Source organism: Haliaeetus albicilla, chromosome 12 (assembly GCF_947461875.1).
Source record: "Haliaeetus albicilla chromosome 12, bHalAlb1.1, whole genome shotgun sequence".
NCBI classification, from domain to species: domain Eukaryota; kingdom Metazoa; phylum Chordata; class Aves; order Accipitriformes; family Accipitridae; genus Haliaeetus; species Haliaeetus albicilla.
The window spans coordinates 29,751,217-29,759,149 of record NC_091494.1 but is presented as its reverse complement, the minus strand read 5'-3'; the positions used below and the strand labels follow the sequence as shown (position 1 = coordinate 29,759,149).

The 7,933-nt window shown below is 46.2% G+C and overlaps 1 long non-coding RNA gene across 2 annotated transcripts in view; it reads right to left on the bottom strand.

Annotated features, from left to right (window-relative positions):
- Nucleotides 1-7,933, bottom strand: part of LOC138688126 (uncharacterized) — a 92,308-nt gene that overhangs the window by 54,060 nt on the left and 30,315 nt on the right. The gene's annotated exons all lie outside the window — the stretch shown is intronic.

Sequence of the window (7,933 nt, the reverse complement as noted above, 5' to 3'; positions counted from 1 at the left end):
GGCCAACAGGGTATTCCATACCATGTGACGTCCCATCTAGTATAGGAACTGGGAAGCGGGGGCGGGGAATCACCGCTCGGGGACTGGCTGGGTGTCGGTCAGCAGGTGGTGAGCAATTGGACTGCGCATCATTTGTACATTCCAATCCTTTTATTATTACTGTTGCCATTTTATTAGTGTTATCATTATCATTATTAGTTTCTTCTTTTCTGTTCTATTAAACCATTCTTATCTCAACCCATGAGTTTTACTTCTTTTCCCGATTTTCTCCCCCATCCCACTGGGGCGGGGCGGGGGGGAGTGAGTAAGCGGCTGCGTGGTGTTTAGTTGCTGGCTGTGGTTAAACCACGACATTTAGCTAGACAGGGGGACCGTGAAGAATATCTTCTCCCCTTGGGCTAAAACTGGAGAAGGCTGGTGACAGTTCTGTGGTAGTTCCTTTTCTTCCTGTAAATCAGGTCAGTGTCCACAAAAGCTGAGTCTCTGGCACACTACCCTCTGAAACACTACCCTGCCTGGGGGAATCTTTCTTTCCTGATGAGAGAGCCCATCTGTTGAACGTGGTGCTTTCCTTAGTGATATTGTAGAAACTCAAGGCCTCAAACAGGAGCTTCTCTCACTATCCTATGGCAAGAGAGGTCACAGCAGACAGTGAGCAGAGAAGAGGCAGCCGCAATAGCCCATCAGTGGAAGGGAAACACAGCAGTCTTCATTAGTAGCTGGCATTTCCAGTCTAGCCTACTGATTTTCCATTCAATGTGCAGAAAAAGTAACAAGGAAGCTGGGCAGACAAATGGCAGCTTGATTCTGAGCCTGAGCAGAGCTCCACATGAACTGACAATGAAGACTTGAGAGCAGGGGTAAAAAGCCATCATGTTCAGTCTCAGTCACTGCCTGTTGGGGCAGAGCTCAGAGGACTGTCACAGCCACGGCTTCTGAATTCCCAGTGAGCACTGGACCAACCCGCAATATGTAACACCTCCTGGGAAAGAACTGGTATGGGGAACTGAGGACAGGTTATTTATGTCCTTCCAAAGACAGTATTCCATTAAATTCAAGTCAGCCTTATATGTGAATCAACACAGAAACCTTTGAAAGGGTAGATGAGCACGTGGGCAGGGAGATCCAGCTGATATAATCAACTGGGATTTCCAAAACCTTTCAGCAAGCTATCCCAACAAAGGCTTTTATGGAAGCGATGAAGCCATGGGATAAGAAGGAAGCTTCTCACTCAGATAAATAATCCTCAAAGACACAGAGTGAAAAAAAAGTTATTTGTGCTGGGGCCTGTGTTGTTCAAGCTCTTGATAAATCAAGCTGAAGAGGTGTTGAACAGGAAGGAACACAATGTTTCCCAATAAAATAATGCTGTTCTGGGCAGTAAGGACAATGACTGATACCTAAGAAATGCAGAAGGCCTTCATGCCACTGAATAAACAGTGGCATGAAATAGCATACAAAGCGCAATACAGTTAAAACCACAGAACTATATGTGTGGGGAAACATAATGCAGTGTCACATATGAAAAGATGGACTGTGAGCCGACAATTACCCACCAGGAGCAAGGTCTTCCATGTATGCTGTGTAACTGTGTGAAAATACCCACTCATTTCTCAGCAGTGGTAGAAAAAGAGAAAACAAAAAGAGACAAACTGAATTTGCAAGGAATTATGATTCCAAAGGCAATAAAGGTGATCAGACACATGGAGGGGCTTCCACAGGAGGACCAATTAAACAAATCCAGAGACTTCAGATGGGAAAGAACTGAGTGGGCATACAAAGCAGAACTGTAAAATCAGCACAGTGTGGAGAGGCTTGACAGGACCAATGTTCCAACCGGCTCTGGCATTAAAAGAAACAGGAGAGTGCAGAGGGCAGAAGGTGGAGGACAGTGTGTGTTTGTGAGTGTGTGAGTGTGTGTGTGTGTGTGTGTGTGTAAATCAAATGAAACTACCTGAAGGCAAGGTATTCAAAGCCACAAAGACGCGTGGGTTCTTCACAAAGCATGCAGTTAAGCTGTGGAACTCCGTGTCACTGCAAACTAAAGGATTACATGGATTGAAAAGACACTTGGACATGTTCATGGAGAAGAAATCTACTGGAATATACCAGCTGCACAGAAATCCTGTCTGTGGTGCAAAGGCTAAGAGCTGTGTAGAAAGACAGAGGTTCAGAGAGCACTTGAGGGTAACAGCTGTTAACATTTAGGAGAATGGAGGGCATCCCCCACTCCAAATACATTTTGTGGGTAGAAAATGAGGCTGCCAGTAGTAACACACCCACCAAATGAAGTAACCAAAGGCGACACATGTATAAACACATAGTTGTTGAATCCCACTGTTTTTATGTAAGAGATGTTTGGATTGCTATAGTAATAGCAGTACTGACCCTTCCTAGGAAAGGTGTGAGAAATACAGTCTAGCGCACAGGAAGGCTTTGGAATTGGAGCCTAAAGAGATAAAATCCAAGCTTAGGTAACAGCTGAGGCCAAGAGCAGTGTGGGGTCACGGCATGGCTCTGCTCTGAGACCCTACGAGTCACCCTGCAAGATGCTGGCTAGCTGGAGGCACTTCTCAGAGAACTGAAGAAACTGATCTGGAAGGGAGGCAATATACACCTGTGCTGCCTGTCAATGCAGGGACCAAGTGAAGTGGCCATTGCAGCTCGAGCTGGAGAGGCTATGAGATACATTTCCCCAGATCTACTTGCTTAGAGCTCAAACAATGTCCCCATCTCTCAGGTTAAACTCAGACCTTGCCAAATACAAGCCTCATGGAGAGAAAGGTGTGTCCCCAGCAGCCTTTAGTGGGGTGAGCAGGGAATCTCCTCAGGACAGGGGATGCAAGCACTGTTAGAGCACCCTGACACTATGGCTGCTGGCTATCTGGTGGCACGTTGTCATCATTGCTTCATTTCTGACCCATTTCCTTCCCTGTTCTTACCCATGAGGCCTGTTCCCCTCCTCACCTCCCCTGTAGCAGGACCCGTCCAGTTGCTTTGATGGGTGATGGAAAGGGCACTTGGAAGGTCACCTTCTCAGCCAGGACCCACTGCCCAGCAGCGACTGCTTCCAGAGACGTTAGCTGAGAACATAAGAGGTGTCTGAGTAACTGTGCAACTCGGGCACTCGTTCAAGTGCAGCCCGACTTCAAATGACAGGCCTGTCCTACCAGCCACTGTGTTTCCCTTCTCAGTTAGACAATCTGGTCCTTCTCCACTGAGATGCTCAGTCTTTTTCAGGCTGCAGGAAGCCACGTAAGAATGTCATCACTGGAAAAGAGAAGACACGACCAATAGAAAAATCTGTTATTCAAACTCCCTAAAGGAAAGATGCATTCACTTCCCTTTTCCCTGCTGTGAGGTCAGGAAAGACCTGCAGAAATTGGTCCCTGAGAGGAGAAGCAGCACGAGGAGATGGTAAAGGCCATCCAGGTCTTTTCATGGCTATCCTGAGACAGGTTGTATCTTAACCAGATAACCCACAAACACCTGCATGGAGTAGACATGGTATGCTAGGCGTGGAGAAAGCACTCCTCATATTTAATTCTACAAGAGTCAACGCCCATCAGCAGAATAAACAGGCTTCTTAATGAGGAGAGTGTGTCCGTACCATATGCAGGCTCCAGCACTCAGCAATGTCTTAGCAGAAGGGCAGGGAAGAGGAGTTTTCCTCCAAAGGATTAGGGTGTCAGCATTTCTGTTCAGCTTGGGCTAGCATTCCTGGGAGTTCTCCTTTTACACAGAGGACTGCTGTCTGAAGAAACACTGCTGAAGTGGAGGCTGGGCATTCCTTGTCAGACTGCCCATCAGGTCTGGTGACATCGCTCTCAGTATGCCTAACAAATAATTGCAGCATAACTGACAACGCCATTTGAAAGCTGCACTTCTTACAGTGGATGTTTTCAAACATCCTTTGTCTCTGCTCATGCTGGAAATGCTTTTGCTTCGCCTCTACACACCTTGGGTTCAGTGCTGAACAAATGCAATCCCTACTCGTTACTGAATTGAAGCTTACGGTATCTTTATTTTTTCACCTAAGAAGTGCCATACAACGTCACCCGTGAGAGACACCATCCCATTAACCCTGTGAGTAGGAAATCTGATCTGTGATAGAAAATAAAAAATCTGGAAGGAAGGAAGGAACAAAGGAAGGAAGGAATTGTGGACGCTTTGATGACACACTGACATCTCGCCTCTGCTGTAGCTGCCACTTCAGCAACCAGCATTCTCTGTCAAGTCCGCCTTGCTACACATTAGCCTGACGCTAGATCTCACATGTCACATGATCCACTGGTGACTCACAGGGCGCACTGATCCCTACAGGCACGCTCTGCTAATCCAGACAGCATGGCTGGTAATAACACCAACATGCTGCAAATCCCACAGGGACTGCTTTTCCAAAGTCATCTTTGCTTGCTTTCAATAATCCTCCAGCCTATTACCTGATTACTAGCAGTCACCTTTCAAGGTAAGTTTTGCTCCACCACACCAAACACAGCCCACACACCTGTAACTGCTTTATGTTAACTTCCATGGCGTCTACCTGGGGACTAAGGTATCAATGAAGAGCTATTAATAGACAGAGGTCAACTTCCATGCTGAGCACAGAAATTCCAAATAGAGCTCCACTGCAGCTGCAGTTTCTTCTTCAAGCGGTAGCCAGCGCATGCATTCATGCTGTGGATTTGTATCTGCTGCTAGCATTTGACCAGAGAAACGTTCTGTCAAAGGACAACCTCCTCAAACACCTTCCAGCTACATGCAGGTTTAGGTGGGACAGTGCGTTGTGTGCTAGAGTTCTTCTGCACCCTGAGCAGTCAGGCAGCCTTCCACGTCTTCCTTTCTGGAAGCTGCTGCCTCAGTTTTCTGGGTTCTCCTTTACAGACCTCCTAGTCTTCTTCTCACCTACCAATGGTCTTCTCTTGGAAAATTTTTCCTTCTAAATCTGAATGGACGTCGGCTCATTACCTCTCCTTGACTCTTCCCACAGTTAGTTAGGGTCACATTACTTATACAGGAATTCTGGAATTATTTTCATCCTTGGAATTATTCTCATTGTTTAAATAGAGTAATAAGGAGGACCCTGAGAACTACCAACTGGTCAGCCCCATGTCAGTGACTGATAAGATCATGGGACAGACCTTCCTGGAAGTTATGTTGAAGTCTATGGAACACAGGGAGGTGATTAGAGACAGCCAACACGGCTTCACCAAGAGCAAATTGTGCCTGACCAATCTAGTGGCCTTCTACGATGGAGTGACTGCATCAGCGTACGAGGGAAGAGAAGCTGATGTCATCTACCCAGACTTCTGTAAGGCCTTTGATATGGTCCCCCACAACATTCTTGCCACTAGTTTGGAGAGTTATGGTTTTGACGGAGGGACTGTTAGATGGATAAGGAATTGGCTGGATGGCCACATCAAAAGAGTTACAGTCAAAGGCTCAGTGTCCAAATGGAAACCAGTGGTGTCGCTCAAGGGTTCATACCAGAATCAATACTATCTAATATCTTCATTAATGACGTATACAGTAGGATGGAGTGCGCCCTCAACAAGGTTGCAGATGACACCAAGCTGAGTGGTGCAGCTGATACACCAGTGGGAAGGGCTGCCATCCAGAAGGACCTTGATAGGCTTGAAGAGTGGGCCCATGTGAACCTGATGAACTTCAACAAGGCCAAGCGCAAGGTCCTGGCACCTGGGTCAGGGCAGTCCCCACTATCAGTATGTATGGGGGGATGACTGGATTGAGAGCAACCCTGCAGAGAGAGGTGATTCTCCCCTTTTACTCTGCTCTCATGAGACCCCACCTGGAGTACTGTATCCAGCTCTGGGGCCCCCCGTGTGAGGAAGACATGGACCTGCTTGAGCAGGTGCGGAGGAGGGCCACGAAAGTGGTCCAAGGACTGGAGCACCTCTCCTATGAGGAAAGGCTGAGAGAGTTGGGCCTGCTCAGCCTGGAGATGAGAAGGCTCTGAGGAGACCGTATCGCATCCTTTCAATATTTAAAGGAGGCTTATAAGAAAGATGGAGAAGGACTTTTTAGCAAGGCCTGTAGCAACAGGACAAGGGGCAAAGTTTTTAAACTGAAGAAGGTAGATTCTGGTTGGATTTAAGGGAGACATTTTTTAAGATGAGGCTGGTGAGATGCAGGAACAGATTGGCCCCGAATTTGGGAATGCCCCATCATTGGAAGTGTTCAAGCTCAGGTCGGATGGGGCTTTGAGCAACCTGATCCAGTCAAAGATATCCCCGCCCACAGCAGGGGGTGTTGCACTAGATGATCTTTTTAAGGTGCCTTCCAACCCAAACCATTCTGTGAGTCTATCCTCTACCTTCTGCATGTCCATGGGAGTCACAGATTGCCCAGAGAGGCAAGACTTCAGGTGCACACCTGCGCTCACCGTTTCCCACTGGTTGTCTCTGGGCTCCTCCTGGGCGGGGCACAGGGTGTTTCCATCAGCCTCCCCATGCCCTGCGCAGGGAGCCCAGGGGTGAGCTCTGGGTTTGAACACCAAAACAGTGGGTGCTGCGGTGCCAGAGCCCTCCTTGGAAAATGCTCTTCATGCACAGGCCAGTGCTTGATGCTGGATATTGCTTTGGATCACAGGCATCATTTTTCTGACCTTGCCCCTGTGTTATTCACTGAGCTTTATGCACTGAGCTCTTTTAATAACCAAAATGCCAACAACCAGGAGAAGGGTGTGTTTAGAACTGACGGTGTTTAAAGCAGCTCAAGTGACAGTGCCCTTTTCCTAGAACTAGACCAGTCACTCTCCAGGACTACCGGCAAATTCCCCCTTTCTCAGAGTATCAGCATTGTAAAGGACTGCCTACCACCTCTAGTGCTCTGATACAGGCAGCACTGTGTTGATAGCTTTTGTGGCTGGAACTGTATGAATGTGTAAGTGTGCGAGATATTTGGGATGGGTTGGGAGTGCTGGGCTGAGTGTAGTAGCCAAGTGCAGAGGATCTCAGACTGTATGCTGTGTGTGTGATTGTGTGTATAGCTGAGTTTGGGTGGAGGGGTCGGGATTTTTTGGAGTCGTAGGTAGTGAAGGGCTACAGGGACCTCCCCTGCTTCCTGACTTGGTTGAGGATATTGCTTGATATATGTTGACAGTGGGTACACATGCATATTGTTGATACAGGCTTAAGGTCTTTAAGGCATGTTAACACTTCTTGTTCGTGTGAGGGGAAATGGGAAATATCACTGTATATTTATTATGTATATATTTGGGGTTGAAGGCATTTCCTGTTCTAGGTTACTTTTGCATGTTTGTCTGTCTTAACCTTTAGAGTATCTTTAATAAAGGTTGTGAAACAGAAATAACTTTGACTATGAATAACTTCCCTATTTATAAAAGTGCTAGTAATTAAACATCACACGTTTCTTCTATATAAGGTCTGTAACAAAATCACTGAATCTTTGAAAACCAGAAATATTTTGGAAAAAAGCAGTATAATTTTCTTGTTTTCAGATATGAGGTACCATGATTATTTTGTTTGTTTAAGTCTAGGTAAGACCATTCTGTAATATCAGTTATGACTGACTATAGCAACAGTGAATAGTCCTCTAGTATGCACATTTTGAATTTTTCAATTTCTGCAAAATACCAAGTGCAGATTTGCTTGCATAGGTATTTGTTTCTTTTTACAGCTAAGGAGTCACCTTCTACACTCAGCACAAATTGCGTGTCCAAACGTGAACTTGTATTCTGACTTGTTGTCTCTTTGTATCTAGTGCTGTTGCAGTCAAAGTCATGGCCCACAATATGTGTCTGGTTTTCCCCTTTCCAATATAACATATAATGAATTACTGAATGACATTTAGTCATGATTTGTCTTTTGTAAAATTTTATTTTCTAATGCTGTAAAGGCAATCCCTAAATTCACAGGACCATGTGCACAAGATATATCGTATTATTCCCATT